At 43.4% G+C, this 25,068-nt stretch overlaps 1 pseudogene; it reads right to left on the reverse strand.

Annotated features, from left to right (window-relative positions):
* Positions 1-2,873: 2,873 nt before the first annotated feature.
* LOC100342330 (sperm-associated antigen 7 pseudogene) lies at positions 2,874-3,893 on the reverse strand (annotated as a pseudogene).
* Between the last annotated feature and the right edge of the window lie 21,175 nt (positions 3,894-25,068).

The following is a 25,068-nucleotide window of genomic DNA, read 5'->3' on the forward strand; positions in this document are numbered from 1 at the left end:
GTGGAAAATGGCCCATGGGAGACCAGGGGAAGAATCTCCTAGCTCCTGGCTTAGGATCAGCCCAGCTCCGGCTTTTGAGGCCTTTTGGGGAGTGCACCAGTGGATGGAAGACCTTTCTCTGTCTCTCCCGCTTTCTACCTCTAACTGTGCCTTTTTCAAATAAATAAAGAAATATTAAAAACAAAAAACAGGGGCCGGCGCTGTGGCACAGCGGGTAAATGACCTGGCCTGCAGTGCCTGCATCCCATATGGGCGCCGGTTCTAGTCCCGGCTGCTCCTCTTCCGATCCAGCTCTCTGCTAAGCCCTGGGAAAGCAGTGGAAGATGGCCCAAGTCCTTGGGCCCCTGCACCTGCGTGGGAGACCTGGAATAAGCTCCTGGCTCCTGGCTTTGGCCTGGCCCAGCTCCAGCCGTTGCGGCCATCTGGGGAGTGAGCCAGAGGATGGAAGACCTCTCTCTCTCTCTCTCTCTCTCTCTCTCTCTGCCTCTCCTTTCTCTGTGTAACTCTGCCTTTCAAATAAATAAATAAATCTTAAAAAAAAAAAACTTAACTATCAGGGGAAGTGTATTGATAAGAAGATGACACTTAGGCCATCCTCCATTGCTTTCCCAGGCCATAAGCGGTGAGCTGGATAGGAAGAGGAGCAGCCAGGGCTCAAACCTGCGCTCATATGGCATGCCGGCACTGCAGGCAGAGGCTTAGCCTACTAAGTCACAGTGTGGACCTCAGATAGCTAAGTTTTTAAATTGTTTCTCCAGTTTGTCTTTTTTTTTTTTCATTTGTCCTTTATTTTGAAGCATCGGCCCCAGTAAATGTAAATAGTAGGATCTACATGAGTAAGTAAGCTCACTGTAAACTTTTAACTTCACTGTATATTTGAAACTGCTTCCGTAAAATTAATGTTAAGAAAAAAGACCTTCTAAAACACACAAGGGAAAGATCAACATTACAGAAAATGAACAGGCAAAATCAGGAGCATTGAAATAAAAAGAAATGTGAATTATCCTTAACTATATGAAAAGATGCCCTACCTCACTCAAAATACAAGAATAAAAGAAATACACATCAAAGCCACACTGGAATATAATTTCCTAGCTATCTGACTTGGTGAAGCAGTAGGAAAACAGGTACTCTCAAATATTGCTGGTCACAATATAAGATGCTACAACCGTGTTGGGGAGAAATTTGATAAGTTGAAACAAAACTACGTGTGTACAAGAGTACCTCAAATGGGGTAGGAGTGGTGAAACAGTGGTTTAAGCTGCTGCTTGGTTGTGGAGGTCCCATGGCCCCTGGCAATAAGGAAGCCACTAGTGAAAATCCCCAGTAATAAGGAAAACACCAGTAATGGAAAATCTCCGAGCCAGCAGCAGTCTGCCTCAGGTCTGTATCCCCCAGATTATAATCCACGCTGCTGCGGTTGTCACCTGCCAGCTGTCCTGCTCACCCGGGGCTGCTCCCTTGCAGCCTATGACAGCAGATGCCAACCTCAAGGTGTCCGCCTGGCCGTGCTACTCCCTTGCATCACACAGCAGCAGCCAGCTAGCCACAAGCTATTCTTGACTACCTGTTGCTCCCTTGAGGTACATTTAGTAAATTTAACTCTGCTCACACTCTCTCGGACTACTGCTGAATTCCTTCATCACCTGTAACACCGGCCTCCATCAGTCGCTTCCCACAACATTTGGGACACCTACATCATATAAGAGTGCCAGTTTGAGACCTGCTTATTCAACTTCCTATCCAGATTCTGTTGGATGCACCCTGGGAGGCAGCAGATGATGGCTCAAGTGGTTGGGCTCTGCCATCCACCTGGATGGAGATCTAGGCTCATGGATTTGGCCTGGACCCATCTTGGCTGTTGTGGGCATTTGGGGAGTGAATCAGTGGATGAGAGTTTCTGTCTGTCTGTCTCTCTCTCTCTCTCTCAGTAGATTAAAATAAACAAAGTATTTAAAAAGTTTGTGGGGGGCTGGCACCATTGCGTAACAAGTTCAGCCATCACCTGCAGTGTGGCCATCCAATAAGAGCACAGGTACGAGTCCCAGTTGCTCCACTTCCAATCAACTCCCTGCTAATGTGCCTGGGAAAGCAGAACATATAAGTTTTTCACAATACATATTTCTCAAGAATGTTTTAAAGATTCATTGTATGACTGGGTTATAAAAAAATTTTTGCGAGCCAGCGCCGTGGCTCAATAGGCTAATTCTCTGCCTTGTGGCGCCAGCACACCGGGTTCTAGTCCCGGCTGGGGCGCCGGATTTTGTCCTGGTTGCCCCTCTTCCAGGCCAGCTCTCTGCTGTGGCCCGGGAGTGCAGTGGAGGATGGCCCGAGTACTTGGGCCCTGCACCCCATGGGAGACCAGGATAAGTACCTGGCTCCTGCCATCGGATCAGCGCTGTACGCCGGCCGCGGCAGCCATTGGAGGGTGAACCAACAGCAAAGGAAGACCTTTCGCTCTGTCTCTCTCTCTCTCTCTCACTGTCCACTCTGCCTGTCAAAAAATAAAATAAATAATAAATAAATAAATAAAAATACAAAAAATTTCTGCACCCAAACAATTTCTTTCAATTCTATTTTCCATGAACTTTTTGTACCTTCATATTTAGTATTTTGTTCCATAATCCTAGTTCCAAGAACATATCACAAATAAACACTAAAGAAGTATGAAAAGATATGTATAAGGCATAGAGTGTAAAAACATGAACATCCAAAAATATGGCATAGGTTGAGTTTAACTATGTTATATCCAATGAATATATCCATTGAATGAACTGAGGAATATCCTCATTTGCCACTGTAAAATTATTTAGGATATATTTTGGGGGGGGGTGTCAAACAGTGTTTATTTACTTTTTCACTTTATTTTTTATTTGTACATATCTCATAAATACAACATTAGGACATAGTAATTCTTCCCACCACACCTGCCCTCCCACACACTCCCCTCCCAACAGCATTTATTGAATGTAAAGTAACCTCAGCCCCAAAGGAAAGAAAATAATACAGATTAAAATCCCAGATGTGTATTCTCTCTCTCTCTCTCTCTCTCTCTCACACACACACACACACACCCCACATCACAGACATATGCAAGCTTCAACTGCAACAAATTAAACACCTGCTCCCCCCATGCCAGTGGTGCAGAGGTGAGGGCTCCAGGATGGATTCTAACTGCAGCAGCCTTATCCCTCTCTGTCCCCCATCCTGCCCCAGGGGTCTAAGGGAGCTGGGGGGGTGCCTAGGAGGTAGGTAGCAACTCTTCCTCATTCTGCTCCAGGGGCTTCTTGGCTTGGGATCTCATCAATGCAGTGTGTGTCCCTCTTGTCGGCCTGTAGCATGTGGGCCGCGTCCTTGGCTGCTCCCTTGCCAATGAGGTGGCTGTACTTGTCTTTGTAGCCACTGCCAGGGTTCACCACCACAGGTCCCCACTGAACCACCGCTTCCTCCTCCTCCCACTGGGCCAGCTCCTTCCGCTTCTGTTTATCCTCCACTTTCTGGAGATCCCAATCCTCCGTGCAGCGGTCGGAGTCCAGCTCTTCATCTGAGGGTGCGGACTCCTTTTCGAAGATCATGGCATCGCAACTGTCATCATCTTCCCTGCAGGAGAAGGACGTCAGGCCAGCCACTTCCACCACATCTTGTGGTATGCTCCTCTCTATCTTGTTCATTGTCTGAGACTTTTTCTTGCTTTGCCCACTGTCTTGGATGAAATCTGACAGCTCTTTCTCCATCCTTTTATGAAACTCCTGCTTCTGTTGTTTCTCTTGCTCTGTAGTTTCTTTAGGTGGGCAGCCTGCTCTGGGGCTGGGAAACGGCAGCGTGAGGCCAGGGCTGGAAGCATGGGTGGGGAGGGTGTCAGGCTTCAAAGAAGTCTGATGTCCTCTGCGAGGTGTCAGGCCCTGGCCTTGCACCGGGTTTCCTGTTCCTCAAGGCTGAGTGGCTTCTTCATGGACCTCAGGATGGAGCCTAGTAGGTCTGCCATCTTGGTAGGATACGTTTTTAATTAGAAAAAGGAAGATGTGAAAAAGTGTGCATAGTATGCTACAATTTTTTAAAGATTTATTTATTGGGGGCCAACGCGGTGGCGCACTAGGTTAATCCTCTGCCTGCGGTGCCGGCATCCAATATGGGCACCAGTTCTAGTCCCGGTTGCTCCTCTTCTAATCCAGCTCTCTGCTGTGGCCTGGGAAAGCAGTAGAAGATGGCCCAGGTGCTTGGGCCCCTGCACCCACGTGGGAGACCAGGAAAAAGCACCTGGCTCCTGGCTTCGAATTGGCGCAGCTCCATCCGTTGAGGTCATTTGGGGAGTGAACCAACGGAAGGAAGACCTTTCTCTCTGGCTCTCTCTCTTTCACTGTCTGTAATTCTGTCAAATAAATAAAAAATCTTAAAAAAAGATTTATTTATTTATTTACATTAGAAGTAGAGTTATAGACAGTGAGAGGGAGAGACAGAAAGAGAGGTCTTCCATCTGCTGGTTCACTCCCCAATTAGCTGCAATGGCCTGCGCTGTGCCGATCCGAAGCCAGGAGCCAGGAGCTTCTTCCGGGTCTCCCATGTGGGTGCAGGGGCCCAAGCACTTGGGCCATGTTCCACTGTTTTCCCAGGCCATACCAGAGAGCTGGATCGGAAGAAGAACAGCCAGGACTCGAACCAGCACCCATATGGGATGACTGTGCTGCAGGAGGAGGCTTAACCCACTAAAGCCACAGCATTGGCCTCAGTATGCTATAATTTATTGGTGATAGGAAAGTATAGATAAGGAGTCAATCAGAAATTAAGGAGTCAATCAGAGATCACAAAAAGCTGGGGACTGGTGCTATGGCACAGCAAGTTAAATCAAGGCCTATGACACCAGCATCCTATATTGATGTGCTGGTTCAAGTCCTAGCTACTCTGGTTTTGAACCAGTTCCTTGCTAATATGCCTGGGAAACCAACAGAAGATGGCTCAAGTACTTGGTTGCTGCCATCCACATGGAAAACCTGAATGGAGTTCCTGGATCCTGGCTCCAGCAGGGTCCAATCTATCAGTTGTGGGCAGATGGGGAGTGTACCAGAGGCTGGAAGATGTCTTTTTCTCTCTCTGCCTTGCCTTCTCTGTGTGTCAATATGTCCTTAAAATAAATAAGCAAATAAAGCTGTTTTTTAAAAAAAGAAAAAGTTGGAGTAAATATTTTACCACTCCTCCTATGGCTTTCAACTTCATTGCCTGGAACTGGCATTGGCAGAAAATATCCAAAAAGGCTGCTGATCACATCACTGTGATAACCTATAGCCTATTGTAATATCATTATAATAAAATTACCATGGTTGATTCTCTGACTCCCATCATGCACCTGACATGAGGACACGTCTGAGACTGCTTAAAGGGCCAGAAAATGGGCAGTTGTGAAATTCCTGGAAATCTCCATCCTTTCCTGGAAAACTGCCCAAGCACCACCCGCTATGCCTCCAGATCCTATAAAGGGATGCTTCTAAACCTGATGGGTTACAGCTCACCTACAGCATGCCCACACTCCCTCTTGAATGTGTACTTTTTTCTAAACTTTATATGTATCTCACCCTTGAATTTTTTCTTCTGTCAAGACAAGAACCTGCATCCCTCAGCCTTAGGGTGTGGAACATACTCTCTAGAGATGTACATATAAATATAAACAAAATAGATATAGTCAGCATACAAGAAAGAAAAGAAACAGAATAGGATGCAGGGGACAGGAATAGCAGTTGCGCTTCTCCAAATATATATCATTTTGTAGATTTTACTTTAGAATCATGTAAACATTTATTTGTAAACAATTTAAAAATCACAAAGTAAATTGCAAATAAACCTGTGCATCAAATTGGTAATATAACCTTCAAAGACACATTATTTCAAGTTGAAATACAATAATGTAACTGTACCTTCCTAGAGGTATCATCCTTAAAACAAAACAATGGCCATAACCAAATCTTAAACTGCTGTCTGTAATTATATTGTTAGTAATGATATCAAAACTAATAGTGTGATAATAGGATAAGAAATACAGAATTATTTTACTGATGTTGGGAACTCAGAAGATTACAGTGGAAGAGAAAAGAGATACAACTATAAAATCAAATAATTCAACCTAGAAGTCGCAACTTCCTTTTCTTTACTGTATCACAAGCGACAAATGCCTAGAGAATTATTATGTTAGAATCAGCTCTGCAACATGGTCGAACTTTTCTTACTGGGTTGAATGCACATTAACTGGATTACTGGCTATGATGGGTAGTATTTGTGACAATCACTGTTCTGTAGGCTTATGAGCTGGACAAAATAAGACTCAGTGTGTTAACTATTGCTCTTACTTAAAAAATAATTCATTTTTTAAAAAAACACAAATTGATGTAGTAGATCCATATCCATTAATCCAGTTCATTCAATCAGCAGATCCTGAGTTTCTGAAGAACTACTTCCCTTTTGCTCACTGAGCAATTTGTATGAGTATGTATGGTAATGAAGAGAACTAGTCCTTCAAAAAGCACTTGAGGAGGTTTTTTAAAAATACTCTTATTTTTCTACTTGATTTCATTGTTAATCATAGCAGGAGATAAACACTGTTCTTTGAATCCACTTTCTTTCACTGGACCTAATCATGGAAGCCAAAATATTCATATTTCTCAAAATATCCCATAATGTATTCTTGAACTTCTTACAGGAATAATGTTTGATATTCTTGTATGTAAGCTGTATTTATGTAATGTCTACAGTGACATACTAATAAATCTATCTGTTAACACACACAAAAAAAAATCAAACAATTCAATAAAAACTTACTTGACCTGAAAATATAAGCATTAATTTATACTGTATTTTCTCTTAAAAATAGGTATCTGTGTATATAAGGGATCTTTAAATAGTTCATGAAAAATATGTGTTATATTTTGAAAAATTTTTTTTAAATTAATGATTGTACATACTTATGGAGAGTGCAACATTTCAACACATATATATGATGTGTACGGAGCAAATCAGGGCAATCTATATTTCCCGTTCCTTGATACTACTTTAAGATTGGAGGCCGGTACCGCGGCTCACTAGGCTAATCCTCCGCCTGTGGCGCGGGCACACCGGGTTCTAGTCCCGTTCGGGGCGCCGGATTCTGTCCCGGTTGCCCCTCTTCCAGGCCAGCTCTCTGCTGTGGCCAGGGAGTGCAGTGGAGGATGGCTCAAGTGCTTGGGCCCTGCACCCCACGGGAGACCAGGAGAAGCACCTGGCTCCTGCCTTCGGATCAGCGTGATGCGCTGGCCGCAGTGCGCCAGCCATGGCGGCCATTGGAGGGTGAACCAACGGCAAAGAAAGACCTTTCTCTCTGTCTCTCTCTCTCACTGTCCACTCTGCCTGTCAAAAAAAAAAAAAAAAGATTGGAGACGGGGCTGGCGCCATGTGCATTATGTTAATCCTCTGCCTGTGGTGCTGACATCCCATATGGGCGCCAGTTCGAGTCCCGGCTGCTGCTCTTCCAATCCAGCTCTCTGTTATGGCCTGGGAAAGCAGTGGAAGATGGCCCAGGTGCTTGGGCCCCTGCACCCATGTGGGAGACCCGGAAGAAGCTCCTGGCTCCTGACTTTGGATTGGCATGGCTCTGGCCATTGCAGCCATTTGGGGAGTGACCCAATGGAAGGAAGACCTTTCTTTCTGTCTCTCCCTCTCACTGTCTATAACTCTACCTCTCAAATAAATAAATAATCTTAAAAAAAAGAAAAAAAAAACGATTGGAGACTTGCAGCTTCTTTTTTTCTATTTACTCCTAAAAAACATGATAGGTTGTTGTGAAGTATAGTCACCCTACTGCTCTATAACACAAGGAGCTTATTTAATTTTATTTTTACATGACCTTTTTGAAGTACCTTTGTATATCTATAGCCATGTCTATGTCTACCTTTATGTTTATCTCTGTGTATATATACCTACAGCTATAGTCGCCCCTCAATAACCACAGGGGTTTGGTTCCAGGATCACTGCAGATACCAAAATCCAGGATGCTTGAAACCCTTATATATACTGGCCAGCACTGCGGCTCACTTGGCTAATCCTCCACCTGAGGTGCCAGCACTCCAGGTTCTAGTCCTGGTTGGAGCGCCGGATTCTGTCCCAGTTGCTCCTCTTCCAGTCCAGCTCTCTGCTGTGGCCCGGGAAGGCAGTGGAGGATGGCCCAAGTGCTTGGGCCCTGCACCTGCATGGGAGACCAGGAAGAAGCACCTGGCTCCTGGCTTCGGATCAGCGAAGTGCGCCGGCTGTAGCGGCCATTTGGGGAGTGAACCAACGGAAGGAAGACCTTTCTCTCTGTGTGTGTCTCTCTCTCACTGTCTAACTCTGCCAGTCAAAAAAAAATCCCTTATATAAAATTGTATAGTATTTGCATATAACATATGCATACCTCCTATATACTTTAGATCATCCTTAGATTAATTATAATGTTTAATGTGAAGTGAATGCTGCATAAATAGTTGTTCTCTTGTATTGTTTAGAGAAGAATGATGAGCTTTTAAAAAAATCTATATGTGTTCAGTAAATATCTAGTTTTGTTCCCAGTGTATTCTGTCTGCAGTTGGTTGAATCTGTGAATGCATGCAGACACAGAAGGCCAACTGTGCATCTATCTTTGTATATCTACACATAGATTTCTGAAATCTGACTACTGAAAAGTCCTGGAAACTACGACCCAACATGACTCAACAGCAGCCATAGTGATTTTATGTCTAGAGTATGAAATGTACAAAATGACCCAGGAACATTTTATCAGACTAGAAAGCAAGGCAGGTCTCAAAGATTTCTGAGGTCATGCCAACTGATTACAGGCCAACTTGAAGAAGCTTCCACTCTTAAAAATGGGACAATCTAAGCATCAATAAAAGCAATAACTGAAGCACACTGAAGAACATTAAGTATGCTTAAACCCACAAATTAATAATTATCTTAAAACAAAACCTTAGGGGCCACCGCTGTGGCATAGCGGGTGAAGCCATCTCCTCCAGTGCCAGCATCCCATATGGGTGCTGGTTCGAGACCCGGCTGCTCCGATTCTGATCCAGCTCTCTGCTGTGGCCTGGGAAAGCAGTAGAAGATGGCTCAAGTCCTTGGGCCCCTGCACCCGCATGGGAGACCTGAAAGAACCGCCAGTCTCCTGGCTTTGGATTGGCACAGTTCTGGCCATTGCAGCCATCTGGGGAGTGAACCAGAGGATGGAAGACCTCTCTCTCTCTCTCTCTCTCTCTCTCTCTCTTTCCCTCTTTACTTCTCCTTCTCTCTCTGTGTAACTGTGACTTTTCCAATAAAATAAATAAATCTTTAAAAAACAAAACCTTACAGGTCATCTTCAGAGGCTATCAGGGAACAACCTCACTGTTTTGAAAGCAGTTAATTTAAGGCAAAGAATCAAACACCTATTCTGCCTTCACTATATGAACACATGGTTGTCAAATATTGATGAGTGGAAGGTTTCTCTTTAGAAAAATATTTCAGCTAAGAAATTTAAAATGTGGGGAGCAACTGGGAGCAACTCGGACTAGACTAAGTTACTGGAATTAAGACTTATTCTAATCCTAAAGCAAGTCCTTCCAGTCCATCCCCATTGTATACCTCTGTGCAGTTCATGTTACTCCATCACCAATGCTACCACCTTTTCCAGCTGTAATCAGCCCCTGTGTTGCATTTTACAAAACCATTTTAATTGTTCTCCTGCACTGCTCTTGAGTTCTCCCTTCCATTCTTGAAACCCAGTAAAAGTTATCTCCATCAATCCTAATCAGACAATGCCACATTCCATCTGCTGGGTCACTCCCCAGTTGTCCTCAATACCCAGGTCTGGGCCAAGTCAATTCCAGGAACTAGGAGTGCCATCCAAGTCACCTCAGTTGATGGCAGGGGCCCAACTAGTTGGGCCATCTTCTGCTACCTTCCAGAGAGCATTAGCAAGGAGCTGGGTCAGAAGCAGAGCAGCTAGGACTTGAACTAGTGCTCATATGAGATGTCAGTGTCCCAAGTAGCCTTTAGAAATGCCAGTCCCCACTTTAATGCCTTTTAATCTCACCAAGCGTAACTCTCTACCTCAGGCTGTTTGATCTATTTTTCCTTCTGCCCGAGATGTATTTCTCCGAAGATCATCTTAGCTGTCCATTTCCCTCAGGTCACAGTTAGGGCTTCTTTTCAGTAAGGGTTTCTATAACATCCTACGTAAAAAGCAAGACTCTGCTACAGTCCCTTGGCGCCTGTTGTCCTTAGCTTTCCTCTCTATGTAACATCTTATGCCTTTTACTTATGCACTTTCTCATTTGTCAACTTTCCAGTGTATAAATACAACGGTGGTGAAGGCTGTCTTTTTTCCTTCCTACTGGAATAGCTTCATCTATTTTTTTTTTATTTTTTTTTATTTTTTTTTATCTTTTATTTAATGAATATAAATTTCCAAAGTACGTCTCATGGGTTACAATGGCTTTCCCCCCCATACCGTCCCTCCCACCCACCACCCTCCCCTTTCCCACTCCCTCTCCCCTTCCATTCACATCAAGATTCATTTTCGATTATCTTAGTATACAGAAGATCAGCTTAGTATACCTTAAGTAAGGATTTCAACAGTTTGTTCCCACACAGAAACATAAAGTGAAAAATAATAGATGATTTTTTTTAAATGATGATGAAATCAGATCAGACCTATTGTCATGTTTAATCCCAGTGAGAGTCAAGTTGGGAATTGCTAATTTCTTCTTTTTTTTTTTAACAGAAGATCAGATTAGTATACATTAAGTAAAGATTTCAACAGTTTGCACCCCCATGGAAACACAAAGTGAAATATACTGTTTGAGTACTCGTTATAGCATTAAGCCTCAATGTACAGCACATTAAGGACAGAGATCCTACATGAGGAGTAAGTGCACAGTGACTCCTGTTGTTGACTTTACAAATTGACACTCCTGTTTATGGCATCAGTAATCTCCCTATGCACCAGTCATGAGTTTCCAAGGCTATGGAAGCCCCTTGAGTTCTCCGACTCTTATCTTGTTTAGACAAGGTCATAGTCAAAGTGGAGGTTCTCTCCTCCCTTCAGAGAAAGGTACCTCCTTCTTTGAAGACCTGTTCTTTCCACTGGGATCTCACTCACAGAGATCTTTCATTTAGTTGTGTTTTTTTGTTTGTTTGTTTGTTTTTTTGCCAGAGTGTCTTGGCTTTCCATGCCTGAAATACTCTCATGGGCTTTTCAGAAGAATGATAGAATTTAACATCACAATTTTGCAGTTCTCTGATAAAATAATGGCTCTAGGCAATGATCATCACGGACAAGTAATGACACAGAAAGAGAAACAACAGGATGTGATGGGTCTCCTGATGGAAATAGCATGACCACTAAGGAAGTGTTCAGATCTACATCTACTTAAGACATTATTATTAGCTTCCAGTTTTCAGAAAGTGGAGGGACAAGCCGGCGCCGTGGCTCAATAGGCTAATCCTCCACCTTGCGGCGCCGGCACACCGGGTTCTAGTCCCGGTTGGGGCGCCGGATTCTGTCCCGGTTGCCCCTCTTCCAGGCCAGCTCTCTGCTATGGCCAGGGAGTGCAGTGGAGGATGGCCCAGGTGCTTGGGCCCTGCACCCCATGGGAGACCAGGAAAAGCACCTGGCTCCTGGCTCCTGCCAGGATCAGCGCGGTGCGCCGGCTGCAGCGGCGGCCATTGGAGGGTGAACCAGCGGCAAAGGAAGACCTTTCTCTCTCTGTCTCTCTCTCTCACTGTCCACTCTGCCTGTCAAAAAAAAAAAAAAAAAAAAAAAAAAAGAAAGTGGAGGGACAAAAAGAATATGCTAAATAACACCATAGAGGGGTTGGCGCTGTAGAATAACCATTCCTCTGCCTGCGGCGCCGGCATCCCATATGGGCGCCGGTTCTAGTCCAGCTCTCTGCTATGGCCTGGGAAAGCAGTGGAAGATGGCCCAGGTGCTTGGGCCCCTGAACCCGTATGGGAGACCCGGAAGAAGCTCCTGGCTCCTGGCTTCGGATCAGCGCAGCTGTGGCTGTTGGGGCTATTTGGGGAGTGAACCAACAGAAGGAAGACCTTTCTCTCTGTCTCTCCTTCTCACTGTCTGTAACTCTACCTCTCAAATAAATAAAATCTTTAAAAATAAATAAATAAATAAATAACACCATGGAAGCACTCTTACCAAAATCCAAGCTGGGAAACTCTGGATGACAGTTTTTTCAATAACAAAAATGGAGAGCAGGAGAAAAAAGAGATGAAGAATTTAGTGATTAAAAGGTACTTAATAGAAATCAATCAATCATATTTTATGAGCATTTTTAAATCTTGATTTGAACAAACTGTAAAAACAAACTCAGGGCAACTGGAGAAATGTAAGCACTGAAAGCATATTTGATGATATTAAGAATTTAACTTTCAGCATATTGAAGATATTATTTGCTTACGTTTGATTGATTGATTTCAATTTTAATTTGAAAGATAGAGAGAAATCTTCTATCCACTAATTCACTCCCCAAATTTCCAAAACAGTCCAGGCTGGGCCAGGCTGAAACCAAAATCCCCAGAATTCAGTCCAGGTCTACCAGGTGTGTGGCAGAGTGTTTCTTCCCAGGGTGCTCATTAGCAGGAAACTGCATCAGAAGCAGAGTAGCTGAGACTCAAACCAGGCACCCAGATATGGGATGCAGGCACCCCAAGCTGTGACTTAACCACTGTGCCACACACCTACCTTGAAGAACTTATTCCTATACTTTTGTACAAGGAGTTGTAAGAGACCCGAACATGTCACCTTCAAATATAACTAACTGTAGGAGACCAAGATAGGCCACTCTATTTTTTAAAATATTTATTTATTTATTTATTTGAAAGGCAGAGTTACAGAGAGGCAGAGGCAGAGCGAGGGAGAGAGGTCTTCCATCCACTGGTTCACCCCCTAAATGGCCGCAACAGCCAGAGCTGGGCCAATCTGAAGCCAGGAGCCAGGAACTTCTTCTAGGTCTCCCAAGTGGGTGCAGGAGCCCCAAGGACTTGCGTCATCTTCTACTGCTTTCCCATGCCATAGCAAAGAACTGGATTGGAAGTGGAGCTGCCAGGACTCGAACCAGTGCCCATATGGGATGCTGGCACGGCAGGCAGCGGCTTCACCTGATACACCACAGCGGCGGCCCCTAAGGTTTTGTTTTAATATAATTATTAATTCATGGGTTTAAGCATACTTAATGTTCTTCAGTGTATTTCAAAGTTTAGAACTTTGAATCAAAAAAAAAATCAGTTCACAACATTTGGTCAAAATAGAATCTTAGATCATTGTAAAAGTAATAATCCATTTAATCCCAAATTTTAACCCGAGATGTGGGACAAATTTAATCAGTTGCAAGGTGATCAGTCATTTAAAATGGGCAGAAGTCTTAACTTCCCCCAAGCAATCAAAACAATAAAGACAACAGAGAACACAAGGAACTTTCCCTGATACGCATAAAATCCTTGTTTCCAAGGCTATTTACATAAACAAAGAAAAGCCTTGATTAAAAGGGTTAGCGCATGACATCAACGTAGGATCCCATTACTAAGGGTATTTAAATACATGGAAGAACAAAAAGAGGAACAGGTCTCTTCAGTCTCCACGAAATATTCCTGATAAGACTGGCCATGGAGGCAAGTATGTTGTTTTACCGCATGCCTGTAAGGTTGGCATTTCCTTCGGCTGGCAGAGCACCTACTGCAACCTGCCCTGCTCTACACCAGCTTGTCCTAACAAGAGAGTCTTCTAGCAGCGAGGGCGCAAGCAACATTTATTCCTAGATCGGTGCCGCAAAGGATACTTTGCCATTGAAACAAAACAGAGAGGCAGGAGAAAGAACAGAAGTAGGCTAGACATGGGGCATTCCTCAGGGTGAGGATGCTCAGAATGCCCCACTGCTCCTGTTCTGTCTTGGCTGGCTCACCAAAAAGATGTTAGCAGAGAAGGCTAGAACAGTGATCCTTGTCTTCCTGAAAGAAAAAGAATTTCAGACGTGAGAGGGAGAGAGTAGTGGTAAGCAAAGGAACCAAGTTTAATAAAATAGTACATCTGTCAGAGTAGATGGGCACCTCTGTAGACAAATCTGAGACTGTGCCCAGCCCTCATTCACGTCCCCCTCTCTCTTCCAAAGAGCTTCTTGGGTGTGAAATTGGTAAAATTGCTCCCAGGGTCTTGTTACCCAATGTTATCAGACTGGGTAGCTTGCTTCGCTCCAGACAGAAAATTCTCCTGGGGATGTTTTTCTTGGTGAGAAATGCTGGGACCACCTATGAAGTTGATGGGCGGGGAAGTATGGGAAGGACTTTGTTGTGTGCAATGCTGGTCTGCTTCCAAGGTGTGCTTCTGAGGCTGCTATATTCTTTTCCTTTTCCTCTGCCTCTAATATTTAACATTTCTTTATGTTGAAAATATTTAAAACTCTTTCTCCTTTTTTTAAAGATTCATTTATTTATTTGAAAGACAGAGTTAGACAGAGACAGAGGCAGAGAGAGAGATCTGGTTCACTCCCCAAATGGTCACAACAGCCAGAGCTGGACCGATCCGAAGCCAGGAGTTTCTTCCAGGTCTCCCATGCAGGTGCAGGGGCCCAAGGACTTGGGCCATCCTCCACTGCCTTCCCGGGCCACAGCAGAGAGCTTGCCTGGAAGAGAAGCAACCGGGACAGAAGCGGTGTCCCAACCAGGACTAGAACCCGGGGTGCTGGCGCCGCAGGTGGAGGATTAGCCTAGTAAGCCGTGGCGCGCCGGCCTCTTTTTCTAATTTTTAAAAAAATTTACTGGGGCTGACGCTGTGGTGCAGCAGGCTAAAGCCCCAGCCTGCAGCACTGGCATCTCATATGGGCACCGGTTCGAGTCTTGGTTGCTCCTCTTCTGATCCAGCTCTCTACTAAGGCCTGGAAAAGCAGTAGAAGATGGGCCAAGTCCTTGGACCCCTGCACCTGCGTAGGACACCTGGAAGAGGCTCCTGGCTCCTGGCTTCGGATTGGCGCAGCTCCGGCTACTGAGGCCAACTGGGGAGTGAACCAGTGGATGGAAGACCTCTCTCTCTCTCTGCCTCTCCTTCTCTCTCTGTGTAACTCTTCCAAATAAATAATTCTTTAAAAAAATTAACTAGTTACCTTTTATTTGTTTGAAAGGCTAGAGAGATGGAGACAGAGATCTTCCATCTACTGGTTTACTTCCCAGCAGCCAGGGCTGGGCTAGGCTGAAGCCAGGAGCCCAAAATTCAATCTGGGTCTTCCTTGTGGGGGACAAGGATCCAAGTACTTGAACCATTACCTACGACCTTCCAGGATGCTCATCAGCAGAAAGCTGGAATCAGAAGCAAAACAGGAACTCAAATTCAGGCACCTTGTTATGGAGCATAGGTTGATAATGGATATGGGTATAGGGAGGTGGGCAACCTAAGTGGTGTCTTAACTACCATACCAAATAGCTCCTAATATTTATTTTTTTTTTAGGAAATGTACATAACATTATCTATAGTCACCCTAAGCTGAAATAGAACACGAAAACTTCTTACTGTTACCTATATCCCTTAACCAACATTTCCCCATGCCTTCCTTGCATCTCCCTTTTACAGCCTCTGGTGACAACCATTATACTCTTTAAAGATTTATTTCTTTATTTATTTGAAAGTTAGAGTTACACAGAGAGAGAGGAGAGGCAAAGAGAAAGAGAGAGAGGTCTTCCACCCTCTGGCTCACTCCTTAATTGGCCGCAGCGGCCAGAGCTTCGTTGATCCGAAGCCAGGAGCCAGGAGCTTCTTCTAGGTCTCCCACGCGGGTGCAGGGGCCCAAGGACTTGGGCCATCTTCTACTGCTTTCCCAGGCCATAGCAGAGAGCTGGATTGGAAGTGGAGCAGCCGGGACTCGAACCAGCACCCATATGGGATGCCGACATTGCAGGCAGCGGCTTTACCTGTTAGACCACAGTACCTGCCCCCATTACACTCTTAACCTGTTTGAGATTAGCGTTTTTAGATTCCATGTGTGAGTGAGATCATGTGGCGCTGTCTTTCTGTGCTTGTCATAATGACCTCTCGTTCCATTCATATTTTTGAAACTGACAAGAATCTATGGAAAATTTAAATCTGTAAAGGAAATATCCATTTGTAGGGGAAACTTCATCTGTGTACTAGGAAGAGAAAGGTGACAAAATCAGTAGAGATTCTTATCAATGGAGAAACTACTGACTTAACTGCCTAAAAGCCTTACCTGTGTTTACTCTTCTTTTCCTTAGAATATCCCCATTAGCTGGCTTCCCTTCTTTCTGCTCTTTTTTTATTTATTTATTTTTTATTTTTTGACAGGCAGAGTGGACAGTGAGAGAGAGAGAGAGAGAGAGAGAGAGAAAGGTCTTCCTTTTGCCGTTGGTTCACCCTCCAATGGCCGCTGCACACCGCACTGACCTGATGGCAGGAGCCAGGTGCTTTTCCTGGTCTCCCATGGGGTGCAGTGCCCAAGCACCTGGGTCATCCTCCACTGCACTCCCAGGCCACAGCAGACAGCTGGCCTGGAAGAGGGGCAACCGGGACAGAATCCGGCGCCCCGACCGGGACTAGAACCTGGTGTGCCGGCGCCGCAAAGCAGAGGATTAGCCTAGTGAGCCGCGGAGCTGGCCCATTCCCTTCTTTCTTTGTTTCAATGGAAGATGGTTTTTGAGCCAGAACTCAAAACTACCACTCTGTGATTTACCACATTTCTCTGGGGATCTCCCATGTGTACATGAGGTGTACAGGTTAACAAATCTCTGTTTTTCTCAAGTTAAATCATCTTTGTCACAAGGGTCTATCCCAACAAGGAACTATGAAGGCCAAAGATAGAATTTTTTTCTTTATCTACAGAGTTTTTGGATTTTCGAGATGAATACTGAAATACATATAGATAAAAAGACATGACATCATCTTTCATCACCAGGAGAAACCTACAGCTGTGATGACTAAATGTAATGGGGTATTCTGAATGGGATTTGGAACATAAAAAAGGACATTATGTATAAATGGAGGAAATCTGGATGAAGTATGGACTTTAGTTAACATCAATAAAGCAATATTGTTTTATTTATTATAAAAATAATGTATCATGCTAACATAAGATATTAATAATAGGGAAAGGGTGGGCATTGTGGCTTCTTGGGACACTCATATCCTATATCAGAGTGCAGGTTCAACTGGATACTCTGCACTTCTGATCCAGCTTCCTGCTAATGGACCTGAGAAGCAGCAGATAATGGCCCAGGTACTTGGGTTTCTGTCACTCACATGCGAGCCCCTGATGGGGTTCCTAGCTCCTGACTTCAGTCTGGCCAACTCCTGGTTGTTGTGACTATCTGGGGAGTGAACCAGCTGATGGAAGTACTCTCCCTCCCAACCCTGCCACCTTATTCCTTCTTCTCACTCTCTCTTTCACTCTGCTTTTCAAATAACTGAAATAAATCTTAAAAAAAAAAAAAGAGCAGAGGGAGCCAGCATTGTGGCATAGCAGGTAAAGCCACTGCCTGCAATACCAGCATTACCTATGGGAACCAATTCAAGTCCCTGCTGCTCCACTTCCAATCCAGCTCCCTGCTAATGTGCCTGGGAAAAAAGTGGAGGACACCCAAAGTGTTTAACCCCTGCCAACCATGTAGGAGACCTGGATGAAGCTCCAGGCTCCTGGTTTTGGCCTGGCCCAGCCCTGGCCATTGTGGCCATCTAGGGAGTGAAGCAACAGATGTAAGATCTCTCTGTCTCTCCCTCTCTTTCTGTAACTCTGAGTTTCAAATAAACAAATCTTGAAAAATAACTAATAGGGAAATTGCATGTAGGGTATGAGGGAACTCTCTGTACCTTTTTAAAAAATATTTATTTATGTATTTGTAAGACAGAGTTACAGAGATGAGAGAGAGAGAGAGAGAGAGAGAGAGAGAGAGGGAGAGATAAAGAGAGAGGGAGGGAGGGAGACAGAGAGAAAATCTTCCGTTCACTCCTCAAATGGCTGCAACTTCCAGGGCTGGGCCAGGCTGAAGCCAGGAGCCAGGAGCTTCTTCCGGGTCTCCCATGTGGGTGCAGGGGCCCAAGGACTTGGGCCATCTTCTGCTGCTCTCCCAGGCACATTAGCAGGGAGCTGGATAGGAATCAGAGCAGCTGGGACTCGAACCAGTGCCTGTTTGAGATACATGTGTTGCAGGCAGCAGCTTTACCTGCTCTACCACAATGCTGGCCCCAATTTTTGAAGAAGAAATAATACCATTTCTTCACACCTACTTTCAAAAGTCAGAATAGGAAGAATCACTTTACAATTCATTCTATGAAAACAGTATTGCCCTGACACCAAAACCAGGAAAAAAAATAAAAGACAATTATAGATCAATATCGTTGATGAACATAGGTGCAACGATCTTCAGCAAAATACTAGCAAAACAAATTCAGCAACATAAAAATGGTATTATATACCATCATCAAGTGTGATTCCTTCAAGGAATGCAAGATTGTCTTAGTACCCAAGAACCAACAGAATACATAAAATTGATAAAGGACCAAAAAAGCGCAATCATCTCAATAGAGGCAGAATTTAATCTGACATGTGTGGTGGCCCAGAGGATTAAGCTACAGCTTGAGATGCCCACAGCCCTTACCAAAGTGCTTGATTTGAGTCTTGGCTAATCTGTTCTCTCAATGTAGCTTCCTACTAAAGTTTGGAAGACGGTGTATGATGGCCCAAGTACTGAGGTTGTTGTCACCCACGCGGGAGACCTGAATGGAGTTCCTGGCTCCTGGATTCAGCCTGGTCCAGCCCTGGTTGTTGTGGGCATTTGGGAAGTGAACCAGCGGATGGAAGACTCTCTCTCTCTCTCTCTCTCTCTCTCTCTCTGTCATTGTGCCATATAAATAAACACAAACTCAGAAAAAAAGAACTCAATCTAGTAAACAGCATATATGAAAATCCCCTAACTAGTATTTAAAAGTAAAAAACTAAATGTTTTTCTTCATAATCAGAATCAGGACAAGAATAGGCCTTCCATTCAATAGTCAATATTTAATATCATCCTACTAAGGACAACCAGGCTTGAAAAAGACCTAAAAAGGCATTCAGAAATAAATGGAAGAAGTCAAACTGTTACTATTTCCAAAAGACAAGATCTTGTATATATAAAAAAAAATCTTAAGGAATCCACACACACACAAAAAAACCTGTTAGAGCTAAAAAAAAAAAAGAGTTTAGTAACATTGTATAATACAAAATCAATATACAAAAAAATGAGATGCATTTCCATACATATGTTATGTATAACCCAAAAGTGAAAAGAAGAAACAATCCCATTTAAGATTAGATATCAAAAAATAAATAAAGGATTAAATATCACAGTTAAATGGTGTTGAGTATTTTTTTCATTTCGTTATTGGCCATTTATGGATCTTATTCAGATAAATGTCAATTTAAAATCTTTACCCATTCTTTAATTGAGCTATTTGTTTATTGTTGCAGCTTTGAGTTATTTATATATTTATTTATTTATTTATTTATTTGACAGGTAGAGATATGAGAGAGAAAGAAAGAAAGGTCTTCCTTCCGTTGGTTCACCCCATAAATGGCCGCTACAGCCGGCGCTGCGCTGATCCGAAGCCAGGAGCCAGGTGATTCTTCCTGGTCTCTCACGTGGGTACAGGGGCCCAAGCACCTGGGCCATCCTCCACTGCACTCCAGGGCCACAGCAGAGAGCTGGCCTGGAAAAGGGGCAACAGGGACTAGAACCCGGTGCCCATATGAGATGCCGGTGCCTCAGGCGGAGGATTAACCAAGTGAGCCACAGCACCAGCCCCGAGTTATTTCTATATTATGAATATATGCCACCTTACCAAATGTAAGTTTTGCTAATATTTTCTCCCTTTGTGTGGGCTGTCATTTCACTTCCTTTTTAAAAAAATTTGTCTATTTTCATTTTATTTGAAAGGCTGGGAGACAGAGATTCAGACAGACAGACAGAGATCTTCTATCTGCTGCTTCACCCCACAAATGCCTGCAACAGCCAGGGCTAGGCCAGACAGAAGCCTGGCTCGAGCCAGGTCTCCTACCTTGGTTGTCAGGGACCCATGTACTTGAGGCATCACGTGCTGCCTCCCATGGTGTGCATTAGCAGAAAGCTGGGCTCTCAGGAGTGGACCAGGATGCAAAACCAGGCACTCTGATGTGGGATGTGTGCATTCCAAAAGGCGTCTCAATCATTGTGCCAAATGCCTACCCCTCTTTTCACTTTCTTGATGGTATTCTTTGATGCATGAAAATTTCAAATTTTGATGAAGCTCAATTTACCATTTATCTCCTGTTGCTTGTACTTTTTGTACCATAACTAACTCAAAAGGCATGAAGATTTGCTTCTATGTTTTCCTTTGAGAAAGTTTTAACTTCAGCACTTTTGAGATCTATTATTTTTTTGAGTTAATTTCTGGGTATGGTATGAGATACAGATCCAAATTCAAATTTTGCAGCTGGATATGCAGTTAGGCAGCACAAATTGTTGAAAAAAGTTTGTCATCCCATGAAGTACTTTGTAGTTCTTGTTGAAATGAATTAATTGAAGATAAAACTTAACATTCATTTCTGATTTCTCAATTCTATTCCATTCCTTTATACCTCTGTTCTTATGCCAATACAACACAGTCTTGATGCTGTTACTTTTGCAGTAAGTTTTAAAATAAGGAAGTGTGAGTTCTCCAACTTTGTTCTTCTTTTGCATGGTTGTTTGGCTATTCTGGGCCCCCTGAATTTTCATATGGATTTTAGTATCAGCAAATAATTTCTGCAAAATAAGCTGCCTGTGGTTTTGTTAGGGATTGCATTGAATTTGACCTACAGATCTACACTGATCTGTACATGAATTTGAACACTTTTTCTATCTTCACAACATATTTTAATATTAATAAATAGTATTATTGTTTCCTTAATGCAGATCAAATCCACAAGATATCACTACACATTTACTAGGATAGCTATAATTAATAATCTATTAATACTTCATACAGGGGCTTGTGCTGTGGCATAGCGGATAAGGCTGCCGCCTGCAATGCTGGCATCCCATATGGGCACCGGTTCAAGTCCCGGGTGCTCCACTTTTTTTTTTAAAGAGTTATTTATTTATTTGCAAGTCAGAGTTACACAGAGAGAGGAGACACAGAGAGAGTGAGAGAGCGAGAGAAAGAGAGAGAGAGAGAGAGAGAGAGGTCTTCCATCCGATGGTTCACTCCCCAGTTGGCCGCACTGGCCAGAGCTGCGTTGATCAGAAGCCAGGAGCCAAGAGCTTCTTCCGGGTCTCCCACGAGGGTGCAGGGGCCCAAGGACTTGGGCCATCTTCCACTGCTTTCCCAGACCATAACAGAGAGCTGGATCAGAAGTGGAGCAGCTGGGTCTCGAACCAACGTCCATATAGGATGCCAACACTTCAGGCCAGGGTGTTAACCCACTGCACCACAGCGCCAGCCCCTGCTCCACTTCTGATCCAGCTCTCTGCTGTGGCTTGGGAAAGCAGTGGAAGATGGCCCAAGTCCTTGGGTCCCTGCACCCGCATGGGAGACCCAGAGGGGGCTCCTGGCTTTGGATCAGCACAGCGTCAGCCGTTGTGGCCATCTGGGGAGTGAGCCAGAGGATGGAAGAGAAGAGTGCTCGCGCTCTCTCTCTCTCTCTCTCTCTCATTCTGCCTCTGCCTCTCTGTAACTCTGCCCTTCAAATAATAAATATATAAATCTTTAAAAAAATACTGCATACAAAAATGTAAATGGTGCAGTCATTTTGGAAAAAGGTCTGGTGGTTCCTTAAAAGGTTAAATCTTGAGACATTATGTTATGCAATGATACCACTGCCAGGTATATACTCGAGAGATTTTTAAAAAATTATGTCCACGTACAGACTCGTATGCAAGAGGTCATAGCAGCATTATTCATAATAGCCAAAAACGGAAACAACTCCCATGTCCATGAACTGGTGAATGGATAAGCAAAATGGAGCATGTCTGCATAGTGGAATATTATTCCTCTATGAAGAGGAATGAAATATTACATCCTTACTACAACATGGATGAAATGTGAAAACGTTATGCTAAGTGGAAGAAACCCACATGTTCCATGATTTCCATGTATATGGGGTATCCAGAATAGGCAAATCTGTAGAGACAGAAAGCAGATTAGTGGTTACCTTAGGTTGGGCAATGAGGAGCTATGAGATGCAGTGTTTCTGTTAGGAATGATGAAAATGTTATAAATTTTTACTGTGGCAACAGATGCATGTCTCTACGAATATACCAAGCAGCATTAAATTGTACTCTTCAAATCGGTAATCATATGCGAATTATATTTCAACAAAACATTACAAAATCTCTTAAGTTCTGATCAGTATATTTTCAGAAATAAACTAAAAGAGTTTATCACTAGTAGAGCACATTACAAAACAATATTTAAAGGAATTCCTTCATGTGGCAGACAAATGATACTGGCTGGAAATCTGAGTCTATACAAAGGAGTGAACAGCACCAGAAAAGATGTTTCCATGCGTGAATATAAAGACTTTCCTCTTAGGGAGTCTGTGTGTGGCGTAGCAGGTAAAGCCGCCACCTGCAGCTGTGGCATCCCATATGGACACCGGTTCGAGTCCCGCTTGCTCCATTTCTCATGTAGCTCCTTTCTAATGCTCCTGGGAAATTAGCAGAAGATGGTCCAAATGCTTGGGCCCCTACAACCCACATAGGAGACACAGATGGAGTTCTAGGCTTCTGGCTTCAGCCTAGCTCTGGTCATTGCAGGCATTTGGGGAGTAAACGAGCAGATGGAAGATCTCTCTCTCTCTCCCTCTCTCTGTATCTCTCCCCCCAAAATAAATAACTCTTTTTAAAAAGACTTTTCTTTCTCACTATTTACAACTCATTACAAGATAATCAGCTGTTTCAAGAAAAATGATACTATAACCAGCACTTATAATATATGTGATAGTCAATGACAATAAGGGCACAAAATTCATAAGAGAGAAATGGGAGCATGTCTTCTATTATAAATTACATAGTAAAAATCACTTGAAGGTAGACTGTGATAAATCAAATGTGTTTAATATAAATCCTAAAGCAACCACTAAACTAACAGAACAAAGTGTTAGAGCAAATAAACCAACAAATGATATGAAATACAGTACAAAAATAGTTAAAAAGAATAGAAGTCAAAAAAAGAGAAAAGAGGGGCAGGCATTGTGCAACGGGTTAAGCTGCCACTTAACCGGAGCTTCGTGGATCTGAAGCCAGGAGCCAGGAGCTTCTTCTGGGTCTCCCATGTGGTTGCAGGGGCCCAAGGACTTGGGCCATCTTCCACTGCTTTCCCAGGCCATAGCAGAGAGCTGGATTGGAAGTGGAGCAGCTGGGACTAGAACCGGCGCCCATAAGGGATGCCAGTGCTTCAGGCCAATGCGTTAACCTGCTGCACCACAGCGCCATCCCCATCCTTTGAGAAATTCAATGAAAAGTTTGTCCTGGCCAGATCAAGTCTGTAGAGAGCTCAGATGCTTGTAGGATCCAACTTGTATTTAAGATTATTTATTTAAAAAAAATCATGTCTCCAATTTGTATTTTAATACAAGCACCTCTTTTGTACAGTCGAATATTTGCAATGTGTTCTATGTTGTGCATTTTGCTGCAAAAAACAATAAAACAGGACACAGAGAAAATAAATACATAAAGTGATTGTACTAATTGACAAGATTAACAATAGTGTACAAGGGTTCTCATTCCTCCACAGCCTACACTTGCTATCTTTCATTTTTTGATAATAATTAGTTTGTTTAATAAGTGGGATTATGCTAAATGGAATAAACTAGGCATAGAAAGACAAAAACTGCATGTTCTCACTTAAATGTGGAATCTAAAAAAAGTAAAATTCATAAAAGTAGAGTGTAGAATAATGGTAATTAGCAGAAGTCAACAGGTAGATGGGGAAAAGGGAGACATTGTTCAAAGGCAAAGTTTCAGTTAGACAAGAATAACTTCTGGGAATCTGCACAATATAGTGACGACAGTTAATAATGTTACATATCTCAAAAGAGCTAGAAGAGAGAGTTTTAAATGCTTTTACCACAATAAAATGATAAATATTTGTGGTGGTGATGGATATGTTAATTAACCTGATTTGAGGGGCCAGCTGGGACATAGCGGGTAAGGCCACCACTTGCAGTGCCAGCATCGCATATGGGCGCTGATTCTAGTCCCGGCTGCTTCACTTCCAATCCAGCTCTCTGCTATGGCCTGAGAAGCAGTAGAAGATGGCCCAAGTCCTTGGGCCCCTGCACCCGCGTGGGAGACCCGGAAGAAGCTCCTGGCTCCTGGCTTCGGATCAGCACAGCTCCGGCCGTTGCAGCCAATTGGGGAGTGAAAAAGCGGATGGAAGACACCCCCCCCCCCCGCCTCTCCTTCGCGATGTAATTCTGACTTTCAAGTAAAACAAATAAATCTTTAAAAAAATTAATTTGATTTGATCAATTCTCTCTCTCTCTCTCTCAATATATATATATATATGTAATGAAACATAACATTGTACCCCATAAATATATATAATTACTTGTCAAATAAAATAAAATGACTTGTCAAATAAAAGTAACCCATATGCCATATCAGGGTGCCTGGGTTCAATACCAGCCTCTGGCTTCTGAATCCAGCTTCATAATAATGCAGACCCTGGAAGGTAGCTCAAGTAATTGGATTTCTGCTACCCATGAGGGAGACCTGAATTAAGTTCCTAGCTCCTAGCTTGAACTTTGGGAAGTTCCAGCCAGTGGAGGCATTTGGAAATTGAACCAGTGAATAGAGGTCTCTCTCTTGCGCTCACTCTCGCTCTCATTGACTCTGTAATAAATTTTTTTAAAAAAATAATAAAAATTAACAAATGTGAATGGTCTAAATTATGTACATTAAAATACAAGGATTGTCTGATTGGATTTAAAGATTTTATTTATTTATTTGAAAGGAAGAGTGATGGAGAGAAGGGGAGAGAGAGAGAGAGAGAGAGAGAGAGAAATCTTTCATTTGCTGGTTCACTCCCTAAAT

The sequence above is a fragment of the Oryctolagus cuniculus genome, chromosome X (assembly GCF_964237555.1).
Source record: "Oryctolagus cuniculus chromosome X, mOryCun1.1, whole genome shotgun sequence".
Taxonomy (NCBI): Eukaryota; Metazoa; Chordata; class Mammalia; order Lagomorpha; family Leporidae; genus Oryctolagus; species Oryctolagus cuniculus.